The 19,788-nt window shown below is 33.6% G+C and overlaps 1 protein-coding gene across 4 annotated transcripts in view; it reads left to right on the top strand.

The window, feature by feature from the left end:
• Nucleotides 1-19,788, top strand: part of HBS1L (HBS1 like translational GTPase) — an 86,737-nt gene that overhangs the window by 23,140 nt on the left and 43,809 nt on the right. Inside the window, exon 1 of one of the 4 annotated variants that reach the window (XM_078447342.2) lies at nucleotides 14,342-14,364. The exons of the other annotated variants lie outside the window; for them this stretch is intronic. The gene's annotated coding sequence lies outside the window, so the exon portion shown is untranslated. Of the gene's footprint in view, nucleotides 1-14,341; nucleotides 14,365-19,788 lie in introns of those variants that run through there. 4 annotated transcript variants of the gene reach the window in all.

Below are 19,788 nucleotides of genomic sequence, written 5' to 3'. Positions count from 1 at the left end.
CTACTTTTAATCTTTACCCATTTTTCTGCTCGTTGTCTTTCATAATGACTTTTTGTGTGTGTATATATACAACGTATGTATTGTATATATATGTGTACATGTACTTAAAAGTAAAAAAAACATTAGTCCTTTGTTGTATGCCTGGAAAATACTGTTTTCTGATTACCAGCTTGTTATTTTTATAAGATAGAATTTTGATTTTCGTGTATTGAAATGCGTCAATCTTTTCTCTTAAAGGTTTTTGTTTGAAAGTTCCGTTCCAGCAAAAGATAATTTTTTAAAAAATCATTCATTTTTTCTAATACATTTGACAGATTTTCTTTTCTGTTCTGTTCTTTTCTTTTTCTTTTCTAATACCTTTTACTCTTTGATCTAGCTGCCATTACGGAGGAAGCTAGGAATGCAGTTTATTCACCAGCATCTTTTGTCTTTCCAGCAGTTGGATTTGTCACAGTACCTTTTGTTTAATTACATGTCCCTTTTCTCTTTTAACCTGATTTGAACCTGCCGTCTTTGACATACACTAAATTCTTTCCTATCTCTCTATATTTTGGGACTCTGTACTCTTCCATTTCTTTGTCTTGTTTTATGCCAGTACCAGATCGTTAGTTACCGTGGTAATTCTTACACAATTTTGATTTGGTTTTAATGTTTGTAGGCTATCTTGTTTCTTCTTTCCTTTTTCGTAGTTTTCCTGAGTTATCTCTCTTGGTTTTTTTTTTTTCCACATGAGCTTTAGAAACAAGCTGGTCAAATTATCTGGGGGGAAAAAATCCAGTTCTAATTTTTATTGAGATATTTAGTGTTTTCAAAAATGTTTGGAGAAAATATATTGTCTTTATCAAAGGCAAAAGGCTTTAGACATTACATTATTAAACATTAAACATTATAATTTTAGTAGATTTTCTAGTAGACTTATAATGTGGAACAATCCTAGTTGATCATGGTAGTTTATTCTTTTAATATGATGGATTTTATTTGCTAATATTCTGTTGATGGTTATTCCATCTATTCGCAAATTTAATTTATACTTGTGTATATGTGTGTGTTCTTTCAGGTTTTAATTTCTCTTTGCGATGCTTTTTTTTTTTTTTTTAATTTTTTAAATGTTTATTTTTGAGAGAGAGCAAGCATGAGCAGGGGAGGGCAGAGAGAGGGGAAACAGGATCCAAAGTGGGTTCGGCAGAGCCTGATGTTGGGCTCAAACTCAAAAGTGGAGATCATGACTTGAGCCTAAGTCAGTCGCTTAACCAACTGAGCCACCCAGGCGTCCCTCTTTATGATGCTTTTATAGAGAAGAGTTTTTCTTTACCCTTAAGTAATTTAAAGAGCATTGAAATTATTTGTGTCATCAAAGGATTTATCTTTTTCAATAGAGAAATGTTCTAGAGTCAGTTTGAATGTTTTATTTTTCTTAGAAAACCATCCATTTCATTCAGGTGTATTTGTTTAGCATTATAGCAAACATTGTCATTATTTTTTTAGATTCTTTTATATTTAGTTAAATCTCCATTCTTCTTCTTCTTATTTTTTTTTTTTTTTAGTTTTATTTAATCTCTATGCCCTACATGGGGCTGGAACTTATGACCCCAAGATCAAGAGTTGATGTTCTTCTGACTGAACCAGCCAGGTGCCCCAATATCCATTTTTATTTTTTTATTAAAAAAATTTTTTTTAATGTTTATTTTTGAGAGAGAGAGAGAGAGAGAGAGCACTAGTGGGGGAAGGGTAGAGAGGGAAACAGAGGATCTGAAACGGGCTCCACTTGGACAACGGTGAGCCCAATATAGGACTCGAACTCACGAACTATGAGATCAGGACCTGAGCCAAAGTCAGAGGCTCAACTGGTTGAGTCACCCAGGTGCCCCTCCATTTTTATTTTGTTTTCTCCCCTCCACTTTCTTCTTCCCCTCTGCCAGCTTTGTTTTCTTTTGATTTTATTACTTTTAATTTGTTTCATTCTCCAAAGATTGGCTCTTGGATTAATAATTAGTTCTACTGGTATATTTTTTCATTAGTTTGTGAGTAATCTGTTTATTATCTAATCTGTTTTCCATTTTTTTCTCTGCCTTTCTGAGTGGAACATTTAATTTAACTTAAATGCATTTTCAATTCTTTATTATAGAAGTTAATTTTAATTTATGAGATTGCAAACACAGAAAAATTAAGAAAATAATATAACAGATACTCATGGACCCACCATTTAGTTGCAGATCTCTCTCTCTGTTGTGCGAAATAAATTGTTAGATTGGAGTCCTAGCTCCACCTTTTCCTTATTTCTCCCCACTGCTTTGTAGTTGATACGCATTGTTTACATTCTGTCTTATTTACCTAAGTCTCTGTAGTTCTATTTTTCCTGTGGATACTATATTTGCTCATGGGTTCTTTTAGAATCATTGTTATTTTCTGGGTTCCTTTAGAGTTACTGTTATTTTCTGGATAATTCACAATTTTTATTTTGATTTCCTTTTTAAGCCAAGAATCTGAAAGTCTTAAAATTTCCAGGTTATTGTGGGAGTTTCGTTATTTTTGTTAAGATTACTGATTTCACTGTACTGTTAGAGAATGTGGTCTGTGCCCTTAGAAGTTTACTGAGGTTTTTTTTTTTTTTTTTTTTGAGGCCCAGTGTAGTTTTAGAATGGTTTCATAGGCACTTGCCAAGAATATGAATTCTGTCTGAGGAATACAAAATATGATACATTTCTGTCAGTTACTTTTTAAATTGTTAGAGGGTTCAGTGGGCTGACTTAAAATCTGTTTCCTTAATTGTAGGCTGAGAGAGAGGTAAGTTAAAATATAATACCCTTCTATTTTATTTCATCTTATTACTTACAGATTTTACCTTATGCCTTTTGATATGTAAAGACACATGATCTTTCTGTGGATTTGAATTTTCCTTAATGTAAAGTTCCTTTCTGATTTGTTTTATGCTTTTTGACTTAAATTCAATTTGCTTAATGTCATGATTGCTTTCCCTAAATTGGACTTGTTCATCCTTTTTTTTTTTTTTTTTTTTAACATTTTTTATTTATTTTGGGACAGAGAGAGACAGAGCATGAACGGGGGAGGGGCAGAGAGAGAGGGAGACACAGAATCGGAAACAGGCTCCAGGCTCCGAGCCATCAGCCCAGAGCCTGACGCGGGGCTCGAACTCACGGACCGCGAGATCGTGACCTGGCTGAAGTCGGACGCTTAACCGACTGCGCCACCCAGGCGCCCCCATCCTTTTACTTTCAATGTTTTGAGTCACTTTGGTTATTTGTGCCTCCTGTAGATATAATTGCGTTTGTCAGAGTCAAAGGATAGGCTAGGTATAATACCTTCTGTGATACATGGTCTGTATTTTGACTTGGTGTGTACTGTTTGGTAACTTGGAGATTTGTACTATCTTTGTAACATAGTAACATACTTTAATTTGCCAGCACTAAGAAACAGGTTGATCTCTCATTATGGAAGATGAAGAAATTAATTTATACTTCATCCCCTCCCTATTTCTCATAATTTTTGTTGATATTTTAAGTTCTTAGTTAAAATATTTACCTTTATACCTTTTATGTTGACATTTCTATTAACTGAACTATTAACTTTAAACAGTTAATTTAATGAGTCCTGGATTTAAAAGTTGAGCTCATCAAAGTTACAGTTTCTTATACTTGCCCCCTCTCTCTTTTTGTCCTGTATTTTTAGTCGTATTATTTATTGCCAAGATGTATAGCATTTTTATTTTATTCTGTACTCAAAGCTTCCTTACTTTCAAAACAACCATAGTTCATTTTAAAATAGCATTTTCATGATTAGGCTTCTATTTGTCTCATTTGACTGTGACATCTGGTTTGACCGCTCACCATCCCCTCCTTGCAAAATACACATGTGTGAAATATTTCCCAAGTTGTTGAATATTTGAAAAGGATTCTGTGGGCCTATATTTGCATGACCAGTTGACAGGTCATGGTTTTAGGTCCCTCTTGCTTTTGTGGAGGGCTTTGCAGATACTGGTGTACTGCTCTCTATTATTGTATGTTGCTAGCTAGTCTGATAATGCTGCGTTTAATGTGGCTTTTATTTCTCTAGTGTTACTCCCCGGCCCACATTTCTCTGGAGTTCTGCTGGCTTACTTTCCAACTTTTTCTCCTGGTGTTTTTATCATTTTCTCTTTTGTCCTTAGTTCTCTTTCTCCCCTCCCCACACCCGCCCCATGTATGTGTTTTGGGAGAAAAATAGGGTAGAAAGTGTATAATTTGTCTTAGAGCATTTGATCATATTAAACACCCTCTTTTCAGCTGTAAAACTAGACTGATTTGAGAGGCTTGTCAGTAAGGCAGACTGTAGCAAAGGTTTAAATGCTTAGGTATAATGATTCCACTATCCATATCAGCCTGACTTAATCATGACATAACACTGAACAGTATAGAGAGAAATTTCTTCTATTTCTCATTTAGAGAATTTTTCAGTGTTTCTGTACTTTTGGAATTTTGGACTGAGAACTTAATACCTATGTGAAAATTAGCCTTTTATTATGGCATAATTAACCAGAACTCTGATGTCTAAAATAATGCATTAAATGTCAATGTGTCTCCTTAATTTAGATAACATTTTAGTTCATTTTTTTAGCATATGCAAAATGGAAAATCAATAGCAAATACAAATAATCTTTGAACAGGTTATTGTGTACTTTTGTTATACATTCATGAGCGGACTGCTAAAAGAACATATATTTAGGCAGTAAAATCCTGGGACAATCTTGTAGTTTTCTGATGGTGTTTTCCTTGCCACTTAAACCTACCAAAGGAGAAGATACTCCCCAAACTGAGTAACACAGACTCTTTTTTTTTAAACAAAAACATCCAGAAATTGAAATACATGTAGTATTGTTTGAAAGGAAAGTTCTTGGCAGAAAAAGTCTTACTATTTATGTTTATAAATGTATAGTCAACCTAACTTGGAAGAAAGTAATTTCCCACACAATGGATATTATTGTGTGAGGTGAGGTTTAATTCTTGATTGCTTTGGAGGCTTTTTCTAACATTGGGTTTATTTTGATTCTTGAAAAACAGTTGACCTAAAAAAAAGTAAGTATTAAGAAAAATAGTTGGTCTGCAAATCTGGAAAAGGAATCTTATGTAATCTAAATTTAACATTTTTTATAGTTCTTGAAATTGATACTGCTATCACCTTACAAGTAAAGTAGCCAATAATTATTTAAATTAATCAAATCATTAAGAGAACTTATTGTTGAGGGGGACCTGGGTGGCTCAGTCGGTTAAGTGTCCAACTTTGGCTCAGGTCATGATCTCACAGCGCATGGGTTCAAGCTCCACCTCAGACTCTGTGCTGACAACCCAGAGCCTGGAACTTGCTTCAGATTCTGTGTCTTCCTCTCTTTCTTCCCCTTACCCACTTGTGCTCTGTGTTTCTCTCTCAAAAATAAACATTGGAAAAAAAAAAAAAAAGAACTGATTGTTTAAAAGTTTTGGAGACTTTGGAGAAGTATATTTTAATAGTATACTTTACAGTTGAGCTATTTTTGATAAGGTTTGTCTTAATATTGGCTTGCTCATACTGTTTAGAAATCTATTCATTTTCCTTTCCCTTTGAATTTCATCTTGTTTTCCCTTCATTTAGAAAATAAACTCTAATTGTACATAGTGAGGATATAGTTATTTTCTATATCTTATTATTTTCTTAATAAGTCAATTAAGCAATCTTCATATATATATATATCTGTATTCTATTTGAATGTCTGAAATATTATAAGTATGCACATAATGATTTTCATATTCTTGAGTCTTAATGGTAGGTTGTTCACTAGAGAAGGTGTAGGGAATTGAAAAAAAGATAAAATTGTAAGAGTTGTAAATGCTTGCAACAAGATCATTTCTATTTCTTTATTGTGTTTTGTTTGTCTCTTAAACATCACCCAACGAAATGGAAGAGCAAATGACATGAGAGTTTTAGGAGGAGATGCCACCCTTCTTTCTTCTCAGGTAGAGCGTGTTGTGAGATTTTAACATGTCCTGGAAATAAATCCCAGTATTAATTTGAAAAGTCTATATTACAGTGAAAAATTGTTAATATGAGAACACTTCTAAACATGAACTTTTAGTAAAGTGCTTAAAATATATTTCATTTTACTTTAATCCTTTTTTGTAAGGAGTTTAAAGTAGGCATATTTAATATTTTTGATGTCCCCTGTAAAATACCTTTCTCTTTGAAAAATTTTTTTCACTAATTTATCACTGAGTAATTTTATTCAAGCAATTAGAAGTATTTTATACTTGTACAGAAAACTTCAGAGTTCATTGACTTTCTGCTTTAAAATTATGTGGGCTTTTGAAAGGAAGTGGTTTATTTCACTGAAAAAACTCATCTGGTTCAGAACGTTCTCAGATGGGTCTTAAGATTCTCTTTGTATGTACACCTACACTGGAAAAACTTAAACACTAATTGCTTAATTTAAAAATAATTTGCTTTAACCTCTCAAAACAGCTTATCTTTTTCTTGCTAGAGCCAGTACCATATAAGAATTGCATGAATGCCAAATACAGAGTTTTCTTTTAGGCTTGATTACTTTTTTTTTTTAACCATAGAAATTATAATCTGATTATAGCTATATACTTTCATGTTTCATTCCAAGGCAATTATAAATTCTTTTGGTATATTTTGAGTGCTTTGTGTACATACTAAGCATTGTTAAGTAGTTCAACAAGGAATAGAGTGGAAGCAAATGACAACATTCATTTTAGTTATTTCATACTCACTTTTTATCAGAAAAACATGTGGTAGCCATTGGAGACCTAGATTGAGGTCACAGACTTTCCTGTAGAGCTTTATAGTAGCCCCTGAGGGCTACATATGATTTACTGGAAACACCATATGTAGCCAGGTGCTTTCCCTCTGAACATGTTACCTGTTTCTTTTTCTTGGCTGTATGTAGTGTTCTGTCTGGGAGCTACTACCTCTCAAGAAACGATAGGGAATAGAATATATTGAAATGTAAACTGTGTTTCAGGCTTTGTATGTATTGTATTTAGTCATTCGGAGAATCTGTGAGTTAGGTGGAAGAAGCTGAGGCTTATATTAAATAAATAAATTGACTTCATTCACATGGGTGTTAAGAGGTAAATTGTAACTCAAATGGAGTTTTTTTGAACTCCAGTGCCCTTTTCATTGTTACATAGTACTTGCAGCAAACTTTTATATTGTAAAATTTAACCTTGTTTGGTATTTGTTGATAAATACCTTAAGGATAAAATTAAATCCCTTGCCAGGGAAACCAGTTTTATCATTAGTGAGGTATTCAAAAATTACTTTCAAGCATTTTTTTTTTTTTTTTTGATAGTATTAACTTGGCAAGAGACTTGGCCTTCATGTATAGAGAATTGGTATCAATTTCCAAGTCCTTGCAAATGAGCAATCCTAAGAAATGAAGTCCTTTTCTAGTTTATTTAATTTAGAACTACTTTGTGGTCTTCCATTTCTTGAGCAACAGTTCGGTTTGAAGTCTTGAAAAATTTAATTTTTTTTTTTTTTTTAATAGTTGATAGCTTCGTACCATTTTAAGGCAAAAGCTTAAATAAATAATAGTGTTTATTGAGTAAAACTAGAAAATTCAAATGAACCAATGGAAGAAAAAACATGTACCTTAATCCTATTATTCAGAATTTAGAACTATAGCATTTTGATGCATTTAAGCAATAATAGTAGACAATATTAATGAACACTTATATGTCAGATATTGTACTAAACATTGTCTTTAATCTGTTATCTCCTTTAATATTCAATAATCATAAAGAGGAGGGATTATTTTTATCCTAGTTTTACAGTTGAAGGATCTGAAGCTCAAAAATGGCTAAACTTCTTGTCCTAGGCCACAAAACTAGTACATGGTGAAACCAGCATACAGAATAAGATGCCTCTAATACCAATGTCCTTCTTCTTATACATTGTGTACCTATTTCTATATATATGGAGAATATTAGTTTTTTTTTTAAATGGGACCACACATCACTTTTTAAATCTGTTGTAATTTTGTCATGTACTATGTACTTTAAAAGTTTCTTAAAAATTTGTTTAATTTTATTTGTAATTGTGGTAAAATACATATAACATGAAGTTTACCATATTGACCACTGTTTTATATGCACTCCCATGTTTATTCACAATAACCAGGATATGGAACCATTATTCACAGTAACCAAGATACGGAAGCAACTGTATTAACCATTTTTTAAGTGTATAGTTCAGTAGTGTTAAGTATATTCACAGTGTTTTGCAGCCGATCTCCAGAACTTTTTCATCTTGCAAAACTGAAACTCTATACTCATAACACCTCTCCATTTTCCCCTGCCTCTGCCCCTAACAGCTATCCATAGACCTTTATTGTATGCCAACAATTATTAACATAATACTGTTATTTAATCAGACACTTTGCAAACTTAAGTTTTTTAGTTGATTATTCCAGAAAATGCTACAGTAAATATTTTGTACATTTGTGTGTTTTTTCAATTATTTGATAAAAGATCTTGTAGAGTAGTATTGGATAGAGTAGCTGGTTAAAAAGGTATGGGCATTTTTAATGCAATTTTAAAGCAATTGGATGGATTGTGCTAATTTACTCTTACATTTAATTGTTATTCATAATAACATTTGTAACATTTTATAAAGGATAATTATATTTCAGTGATGGATTTTGTATTTGTATTGAAGTTTTCATTCATTAATAGAGTGGATAAGCATCAAAGGTGGTGACTTTTTTATGTCATTTTTGGGTGGCTTGTTGAGGTGACAGTCACCTACGTATTTCTGAAAATTGTATCTGTGTGTTGCACTGTGTGTGCTGTTACAGAGGTTGGTATTGTCTAAAATACCAGTTACTCATGAGAAAATGGTACCTAACTTAGAAGTTTCTATAAAGAAATAACGTATGTGATGCTGTTGGCAGTGTCTGGCACGTAGAAAGTGCTCAACAAGTGATAACTGAACTTAGTTCAAAGAAATAAAGTGCTCTTTTACTACCAACTAAGGAACAGGTGCAGTTAAAACATGATTATATTAAAGTGTAATGCGTTAGGGTGCTTATTAAATGAGTCTTGACTTTCTGAGGCCTATTTTAGTCATTCATGATGTTTTCTTGTAAGCCCCACGTGGCTCTTCTCCCCACTTAGCCATTTTTAGATTCGATTCTTCCATATATTTATTTATTTCCACATAATATATAAAAATAGACACTCATACAGGGGTTTTTCATTAATGTTTTATTAAAAAATACTATAATTTCACATTCTTATAATCCATTGTCAACTAGAATATTTTCAATTTATTCAACTTTTGGTGATTATGTAATATTCCATGATAATGTTATACTACAATTTATTAAAAATTTACCATATTAAAGGACATACATTTTATTTCCAATTTTTGCTTTTATGAACAGCACTGCTTGTAGAACATCTGTGTATATATATCCTTACAATCTAGGGCTTTTGATTTATGAGATTGATTTCCTGTAATGGGATTACTGTGTTGAAAGGCGTATTGTTTGCTTTAAATAGATATGGCCAGTGCTTTATGAAAGTTATGGTTCATCCCTTCTCCAGCAGTAGGTATCATTACTTTTCTTGATTTTGGACAGTCTGGCAAGTGAGAAACTAATGTGTCATTGCTACTTTAATTTGCATTTTTTGTGATCATTAATGAAATCGAGTATGTTCATATATTCATTTGTTATTTGAACTTGTTCTGTGGATTGCTAATTGTATCCTTTGCCCATTTTTAATTAGGCTGTCTTTTCCTTATTAATTTGAAGTCTTTATATTGATACCAATTAAAAGTGGTTATTGGAGTATAGTGGACATACAGTGTATTAGCTTCAAGTGTCCAGTATAATGATCGACAGTTCTATACGTTACTCAGTACTCACCGTGATAAGTGTCATCAGCATCTGTCACCATGTGATATTAGTAACTTTATTCCCTGTGTTGTGCTTTTCATCTCTATGACTTGTTTATTTTGTAACTGGAAGTTTGCACCTCTTCATCCTCTTCACCTGTTTCACTTATCCACCACCCACCTTCCCTATGGCAGCCTTTGTATTTAAGAGTCTTTTTTTGTTTGTTCATTTGTTTTTTAGATTCCACACGTAAGTGAAAACATGTCTTTTCTCCTACTTCGTTCACTTAGCATAACATTCTCTAGGTCTATCCATATTGTTGCGAATAGCAAGATTTCATTCTCTTATTATGGTTGAGTATTATTCTGTTTGTGTGTGTGTATATTTGTGTGTATGTCACATCTTCTTTATCCATTCATCTATTGATGGATACTTGGGTTGTTTCCATGTCTTGGCTGTTGTAAATAATGGTGCAGTAAGCATCATTTTGCATAAATCTTTTCAAGTTGATGTTTTTGTTTTCTTTGAGTAAATACCTGGTAGTGGAATTACTGTCTCATGTGGTATTTCTATTTTTAATTTTTTGAGGAGCCTCCATACTGTTTTCCACAGTGGTTGCACCAGTTTCCATTCCCAAATACTGTGCACGAGGGTTCCCTTTTCTCCACATCCACGCCAACTCGTTATATCTTGTCTTTTTGATATTAGCCCTTCTGACAGGTGTGAAGTGATGCCTCATTGTGGTTTTGATTTGCATTTCCCTGATGATCAGTGATGTTGAGCATCTTTACATGTGTCTGTTGGCAATTTGCATGTATTCTTTGGGAAAATGTCAATCAGGTCCTCTGTGTTTTTAATCAGTTTTTTTTTTTTTTTTTGGTGTTATGGGTTCTTCATATATTTTGGACATTAACTCCTTATCGGATATATAATTTGTAAATATCTTCTCCCACTCAGTAGATTGCTTTTTGTTGATGGTTTCCTTCACTATTACTTTGGTGTAGTCCCAATAGTTTGTTTTTGTTTACCTTGTCTGAGGAGTCATATCTATAAATATGTTGCTAAGGCCAGTGTTTAAGAGAGAATTTTTTTAGTTCTACGCATTGTAAATAGTTTGCTTAGTCTTTTTCTTTATGCTCTCTTTTTCTATAGAAAAATTTAAAAACTTTCACTCTATCTGTCTTTAATTTACTGGGTTCGAGTCTTGGAGTAAAAAACAAAACAAAACAACTCAACCTCTAGGTTATACATATTCCAAATTTTCTTTTGAGAGAATTATATGAATTTTTTATGTTTGACTTTTTTAATGTCTGACTTTTAATTCTTCTAAAATTTACTTTAGTGTGTAAAGAAGGGTAAAACTTTACTTTCTTACAAAATTTCAACGCATGGGCTTGTATGTATCATAGTATGTATCAGTAGTGTGTGGGATCAGAGGGGTGGTAGCTCTCAAATTAGATCAGTGTTTTGCACACTAGTTCTGTCATTTGTTACCTGCATGGCCTTGCTAATGTGACTGGATTTGAGACTTCTTTTCTTCTTTAAAATGGCAATAATGCTATCTACTTCAAAGTGTATTCTGATTTACTTAACCCAGCTTTTATGCTATAGTAGTCTCTTAAAACCGTGTTGGTTTCCCTTATTTTCTTCCTTTTACTGATTGCTTTAAAGTTCATTACATTTGTTATTAGGGAGTTATTTCTGGATATGGATAGTGTTCAATATTTCCAGGTCTTTTTAAATCATTTAGGAATGACTCTTGGTCCCACATGTGAATTCAAGATGATATGTGCAGATAGTATATATGACATTTTGTGTGTCCTTTTAAAACTTAATTTTATTTATTTATTTTTTAGGATTATTCAATGCAATAGCCTCTTCCTGTCTTTGAGGCCATGTTCTTGAAGATCCCAAAGATAGAATTAAGGAAGGAAATTGGGGACTAGATGGAAATATGGATTAGGTTGACCTATGTAGGCCTGTGTCTGTGCGCATATGTGTGTATTTTACAGTCACTAAAATAAAAGTGTAAATGACAGCTAGATAATGAGAATATTAATGAAACTTAATGCCTTTTAAATTATTAATGCAGTTTAATTTTTATTTATCTCTTTTAAAGTTGGCACTCTTTCTTGAAGTTTTCAACAAGGTTCTTGTAAACTTTTTTTCTTACTTCAGCTCATGTGCATGCTATGAGCCTTTTCCTCTATGCCTTTTCTCTATCCAAATGTTTAGTGTTTCTCTGATTTTATGACTAGAAGTAGATTCTCACTGCTAGTGCCCACAGTAATTTGGAGAAGAGCACAGTTACTTGTGTAGATTGCTTGGATTTATATTCCAGTTGAACCACCTGTTAGCTGTGTGCCTTTAGCAAATTACTCAGCATTGTGTGTCGCAAATTCCTCATTCAAAAAATTAAGATAATAATAGTTCTTATTTTTTAGGGTACCTATAATGTTAAATGAAATTATATGTTAAGCCATTATGGCATTTCATGGCACATAGTAGGAACTCATTAAATTTAGGTTATCCTGCATTGTTGAGGAGGTGTTTCTCAAATATGCATTCATGCCTAAACAAGACATGAAGTATTAACAAAATTTGTTAGGAAGTTTCCAAGGTGGATAATCCCAAGGATAGGAATATAGACGAGATTTCTTCAGGGAGGGTTTAGAATAAATGAAACAGAAATCTAGGGAAGAATGGTAAGGGACACCAATGTAGTTTTTGAAGGGTTTGATATATATAATTTTATTCTATAAAATAAGAAGGTTTTGTTCCATTTCTGGTCTAACGAAATTTTTATCCCAGTAATATTAACAAAATGTAAATGGGTTTTTCTTAAAGAACATTATTAGTAATGTAGTTTGTTTGCCCTTGTTCCTTAACTCTTGAAATAGCAAGAATGTTTAATTGCTATAGAATAAGTTACAATACCATAATTTAAATTCATTACATACATTAGATTATAAATTTTGTGGCTACTGCTTGAAGGTATATAATGTAATATACAGGTTGAAATCTGTTCATCTGAAGTTTTTCAATTTTTAAAGATTTCTGGCTCAGTAATGTTTATAAAAATTGAAATCTGATTCCAATGAAAACTTTTTTCTTCTGTGTCATAGCAAGTGGTGGTGCATGGTGGATTTGATGAGGCAAATTATGCTATATAAAGGATGTTTTAAAGTGAAAAAATAATTCATACTGAATAAATCACAGTCAGTGCAGCTGTAATATTGAAGGAAGTGGTTTATTCTCTGTAACCTAGCTGATGTACTTTTTGAATGTACATCTGGTAACTAGAATTTAAAGATGTAGTCAGATTCACTGAAATGGTTTCATATTTGAAGTAGTTGTTTTTCATTGAAAATTTAACACTGGTTTCTTTGAAATTATGAAAATCTTATTTTTGTGTGTGAATACCTATATGTACTGGGTATATTTGAAACATTTTTGCGAACAGTGATGATTGATGGCAAAAAGTATACTTACCTGGAACTCCCCTCTACCCCCCCTTTCTTTCTAAATAACCTTAAACGTTTCTTAAACTTAAGGTGTTTTGATCCAAATTACTTTAAATTGTAAATTTTTCTTACATTAAGAGTCTGTTGTAAATTTAGTTTGAAGGTTTTTATTTTAACCTTATAAATATTTTCTCCTTTTCTTTGAAATCACCTATTAACCTATTATCTTCAGTATCAAAGTAGTAATATTCTTAATGTAGAAGAAGGGGAAAATCATTAATGATTATCTTACCCAAAGACAACAGTTTTGTTTTTTGCCATATTTTTTTCAACTTTTTTCCTATGCATATTTATTCTTTATCTCAAGATTTTTTAATACAATTATTATACATACAATTTTGTATCCTATATTTTTCTTTTTTATATTTTATACTTGTCTGTACACACATTTTTAAATGTAGAATCAATTTTTACACCCCAGTTTGTTTCAGAGAATACTTTAAAAACCTAGATTAAAGATGGTGAAAAGCATTTTAATTTAAAACAAAACTAGTGTTCTATATTAGTGTTTTTACATCTTTATAGGTATTATTCAAATTTGAAATTACTTTAATGCCATTAAGTAAACAAACCCATATTTTTGAACATCCCCCTTGTAATATTTCTCATGTTTAGTTATGAATTTTATATAGGCAAAACCAAGTACACCTTAGTTATTTTTAACTGGATTTAAGAGTATTATTTCCTAGATAACAGTTTTCACTAACTAGTACCCTATTTGATGTGGATGATAGTATTAACATGTTAAAAAAATATTGTATAGTTGATGTTATTTAGAAATTAATGGTATATATGTGGGGAAGAGATTCTCACTGAATAGGCTAACTGGTTATTTTTAAAAATAGGATTATGAGGGCAGGAACCTTAAAAGGTCATCTGAACTAATTTCCTGACTTGAGGCAGATCTTCAAACATCTTTTTAGTTATGAACCTGAAACCAGTCAACAAGAGGTAGGTTATAATTTGCAAAAGAATGTTAATCTGGGTGGTCAAATTGTTTAACTTAGATGAACTTCACTCTTTCATTTATAAAAATATTTTTATACCAGATACGTCATTAAAAAAATTTTTTTTAATGTTTATTTATTTTTGATAGAGAAGGAGAGCAGAGAGAGAGGGAGACACAGAATCCGAAGCAGGCTCCAGGCTTTGAGCTGTCAGCACAGAGCCCGGCGCAAGGTTCAAACTCATGAACCCTGAGATCATGACTTGAGCTGAAGTCGGACGCTTAACCGACTGAGCCACCCAGGCGCCCCTATATCAGATATGTTATTTTGAGTTATTTTTCTGTCTCAGGACATCTGAAAGATAATAATACTTTGTCAGCATCAGTATCTTCCAGTGACAAGGATTTTCAAAGGAAGAGAGGCAGAGATGGCCTTGTTTTTTTCATCTACCTCTTCTCCCAAGCTGAGAATCACTGGCTTTTTTCCATATATAAAATTATATAATCTTTTAAAATATTTGAGTGCCTAGTGTGTACCAGGCACTGGACTGGATGTTTTGGAAAACAAAAAATACCCTTCTGGAGCTTGTAGGTTGGATGGAGAGGTAAGGCACATACTTTATATTGAAATTTTACATTATAGTCAGAAAACAATATATGTTTTATGAGAATATACAATAAAGGTTTTTGACTTCCAAGTCGTATCATTTTGGTCTGGAGTTATCATTGTTAAGAATTTGGGAGTATCATTTATGACCTAAAATTGATAGCCTAATGCTATGATGCATGCCTTACAGTCTAAATGTCACTTTCCCCTCCTAAAATCAGCATGAGCAGAAGGTTAAGGAGTTAGTATTTATGTGTTTGTTATTAGGGGAACTTAGCCTACCCATCCAGTTTCCCATTGGAAATTAAAATTGTGTCAAACAGAAACTTCTTTGGTAAGCAGAGACTGATGTAACTACTAGGCTCTAACCAAATAGATTCTTTGGAGATTTTGAAATGCAAATACTAAAAGAAATCATAATTATTGATTTTAACTTTAACTGTGACCAGAAGTATCCAAATAGGTACTAATGATTAGCCTCACTAAAATCACAAAATCATGATCTTGACAAAGCATTAACATTTTATAGAGACACTTGATTGAGCAGTTTTCGTATACATTTAACTTCAAAGTAAACCTGGTTCAGTAATCTTGAGGAAATCAGCCCCATGAAGTCTGGAGGAGGTGCAGCCGGAAACAGAGTGGAAAGGGGAGTGTGCCTTGGAAGCAGCCTGGACAAAAGAAGCAAAGTTCCCATTAATTAAGCATGTGATCTTTAGAAATCTGCTTGAAATTTTCATCTGTAAAATGAAGGACTGGACCAAGTGACTTCTAAAAATACAGCCCACAAAATTGCATGATTCCATGACTCTAAATTCCTTGTAAGAACTCTACAAGGAATGTGAATACTTATTTTCTGCCTGTCTCTTTATTAATCTGAGTTCCTCCATTGCCTGCCCTCTCAGCCTTCATTTTCGGTAAGTTACCTCATCCATTCCCAGGTCTTAAGTTCATGTGTTTTAATGGTGCTGTCATTTCTTTTCCTCTGCAAACATGATTATCCAGATTTCTATCCAATTTCTCTTTGCCTTGAAAGAATCTCAGACCCAATATGTTCTATATTCATATCTAATTTAGAGTCCTAGGGATTAAGATCTCTATTTTCTGCCTCTGTAACATTTAATTCATCATCATGATGTAAGAGTGTATTTTCCTCTCCTGCCTGTTCCCTCTTATTCCCTGTGCTACGGTTCTTGCTCATCTGTAGTCATAGCACTGTCTCCTGCAAAATTCTCTTAATTTCCTTGCCTGTATTTTCTTTCAGTCTTGTCTGTCTTTATGTCTGTGTCTGAAAACAGAGACTATTATTCATCTTTGTGTCCCCAGTGCCAAGAACATGTTATAATTTAACTTGCAAAACTCTATAGACCCAAGATTGTATCTAAACAGTGGTAAAAAAAAAAAAAAAAAAAAAAAAAAAAAAAAATTGGTGGCAGTCCTCGTCTATGTACTGCTGTAATTGTGCACTTGATGAAAGGACCCATACAAAGAAGCAAGACCCTGACTAGCAGATTTCTCTTAGTTCTCTGGAATGTGTTTTCTATTTGGTAATGACTTAACCATCTGCTCATTCTTCTTTGCTGGAAAGTCCGGGAACTTTTACTTCTCTCACCTGTCTACATACATCTAGGTATTATGGATTCCTAATTTTACCCTGTAATAGCTTGGATATCCCTTTCTCTGTCTCTGTCGTTCATATCTTAGGTCAGCCCGTAGAATTTCTTACACGTGTTAGGACAGCAGTCTTCTAACTGCTCTTTCTCCAGTCTCGCCTTCAGTCTATTTTCCATGCTGTGGTCAGAGTAAGTTTTAAAAGCTCTGATATTTTACTCCAATGCTTTGATTCTGTTAGTGGTTCTTCTTATATTTCAAAATCAAGTTAAATGTCTTAATGTTGTACATGGCCCTAAATGCATTGCCTGCTTTTCTATTCTTATGTCTAACCTACTTACCCTCTTTGCTTGTGTCCCAGCCATGCCAATCTACTGGCAGTTGCATTGTTTCAGGCATTGTGTCTTATTTCCCAATCCCCTTATCCTTATTTTTCCCTCCAAGATTCATTAGAAATATTTTAAAGGAAACCTTGCCTAATTCTTTCAGTGTGGGTGGGTCAGTACCTTTCTGATGCCTGTCTGTGTTATCATAGTTCACATTGTAGTATGTGTGTTATCTCTAGTAGACTTCTGTCTTTTGATAGGAATTATGTCTTATTATTTGATCTGTTTATCCCAGTGCTTAGTACAGTGTTACACAGTTGGCCTTTTTTTTCTCCCCATCGTGAATTAATATGTGATTGCCAGAGAGTAATTTGTAACTGTGGATTCCCTGGTGTCAAACGAGGAAAAGGAAGTTGGTATTTTGGTGATCTCAGAGACTCACAGACTATGCCGCTTTCTGTCATTACTGTGGAGCACTGAGTATTTAATATATGTCAGGTGTTGCTCTAAGTGCTTTACGTGTATTGACTTATTTAAATCTCCTAACATCCCTGTTAGGTAGGTTCTCTTATTGTTATTTTATAGATGAAGAACCTAGGCACAGAAGTTAAATAATTCACTTGAAGTCACATAGTTAGTAGCAGAGCCTGGATTCCACCAAAGCTATGCTGAAGGGGAGTCCAGGTATTACCTACTTTACCAAACTCTGGTGAACTGGAGGATTTTGACATGGAGTGATTATGGGGGGGTTCATGAAAGTATGCAAGTGTATCTCTAGGTTCTTTATTCTGTTGCCAGTTACACAGGGGGTGGGGGGGGGGGGGGTGGGGAGGACCAGTGTTTATACCTCACAGGCTCTCAGTAAATCTTTGTAGAATGAATCTAAGAGTCTTTGATCATAGTATATGGTGCTGAAGTTGACCTCTGTGATTCATGCATTATCAAGAAGCCTTGGCTTCCTTATATTAATAATTTGCATGAAAATATTGGGATTTTCATGAACATGGAAATAGCATGGGCCATGGCCACGGATGTGAGAAAACAAGAATGTGTATGCCAGAGAATTCCATTTCATTTATGGGAATGATAGGGAAGAAATGAGTCTTGAAAGGTAAATCAGGCATGGGGTTCTATGGGCTTGACCTAAGTAGATGGGAAAGGAAAGAAAAGGACAAATTTGAGGAATGTTTATGAGGAATAGTAAATACAATTAGTTTTAATTGGATATAGACGTTTTGAGAAAAAGGGGAATCAGAAAACAGTGACTTTGGGATTTTTTATGTTTGGACAAGAAAAAGCAATTGATCATTTTGTGGGCAAGAGGATGAGTTAGGAGATGATCTGTACATTTGAGGTAGTGATTATAGGGTATATAATATGTATTTAGTGCTTTTTCTAATAACTGTAGAGCAGTCCTCAACTGGAGGTGATTTGGGGCCACAAGGACACTTGGATGTGTCTGTAGACAGTTGGGGATGCTGCTAAACATCCTGTGATGGGGAGTCCAGCTCCCCACAACAGGGAAATATCCTGCTCAAAACATCAGTAGTACCAAGGTTGAGAAATCGTGCTCTAGAGAATATGAGGCGGGCGGGATAGATTTTGCCATGACCTTGTTCAAAGAAGTTCACATTTATAGTTCCTTTTTAGTTTTCACCCTTATTATTAGAACATTGAAAGAGCTATCATGAAATTATTTTGTTCAATTGAGCAGTCATGTATCAATGATGTACATGTATCAAATATTTAGGTTGCAAAAATAGAGAAATCCAACACATGGCAACCCTTGCTGTCAAGGAGCTTCAGAGTTTAAATAAGGGGGTTGCATAATCCAAAAACCAAAACTCTTCAGAGCATTACTTTCAGCTTCATAGAGCATGCAGAATATAAAGTTGTCATTGAATGACTGATTGGATGAACTTGGCACTCTTGTTTCCAAGCATGAACTTTTCAGTGGATGTTTTCAGTAGTATGTGGTATTCAAGATCATTGATGGGAAGAGTTTGGGTTGTGGTAAGATGATTCTAAGTGTTACTGTCAAGTAGTAGGATTTTGCTTTATGAACTTATAAGAAAAATCAAGAGCATCTCAAGAATAAAGTTGAGAGGAGTTTTTAGTGTTTTAAAGTGCTTGTTTTAATATGTATGCTTTTCACTTAAACATGTTTAATTATAAAAATAATATAGCATAGAAGTATATGAATTTTGAAAGTTATTTTTTTTCTTGATAGCACACTGTAGATGTAATCACTTTTAAAAGTTCACTTCCATTCCTGTGGACTTTTTAATGCCATTAATATAGTGATACAGCACCTTTACTATATAATATTACAGTGCTTTCTTTTTCCACTTAATGTGTAATGGTTTCCTTTTCATGCATGTAGGTTTACTACTTTTATATCTGACGTGAACTATTCCATTGTTTAGATGCATCATGATTTGTTACCATTCCCTTATTGATGTCCACCCACAATTTTTTTTTGTTTTTTTTTTTTTGCCCTATAGGCAGCACCACAGTAAAGAATCTTGTTTGTATACTGTTGCACAGTAATGTTAATATTTCTGTAGAACACATTCCCAGAAGTATAACGTACTTAGCATTTTCATTTTATCGCATTCCTCCCCACCAAAAGTTGAACCAGGCTGTGCTCTTGCCAACAATGTCAGATAGCACTCTCTTTCCCCTTTAGCTTGGCAACACTAGCTGCTAATAAAAAAGAAGTACTCCCACCTATTTCTCTGCTGGCTCTCCCCCTCTGTCCCTCGTCTTCCGCCACCTCCCTTTTTAGTCCTCCTTCCCCTATATCCCCCTCCCATTCACGTCTCCCCTGTGCTCTGCCACACCTTTCTTTGACTTGTGTAATTTGACTTGGGTTGTTGTTGTTG

The sequence above is a fragment of the Panthera onca genome, chromosome B2 (assembly GCF_046562875.1).
Source record: "Panthera onca isolate mPanOnc1 chromosome B2, mPanOnc1 haplotype 2, whole genome shotgun sequence".
NCBI classification, from domain to species: domain Eukaryota; kingdom Metazoa; phylum Chordata; class Mammalia; order Carnivora; family Felidae; genus Panthera; species Panthera onca.
The sequence above is the reverse complement of the archived record's forward strand: the minus strand, read 5'-3'. Positions and strand labels throughout refer to the sequence as shown.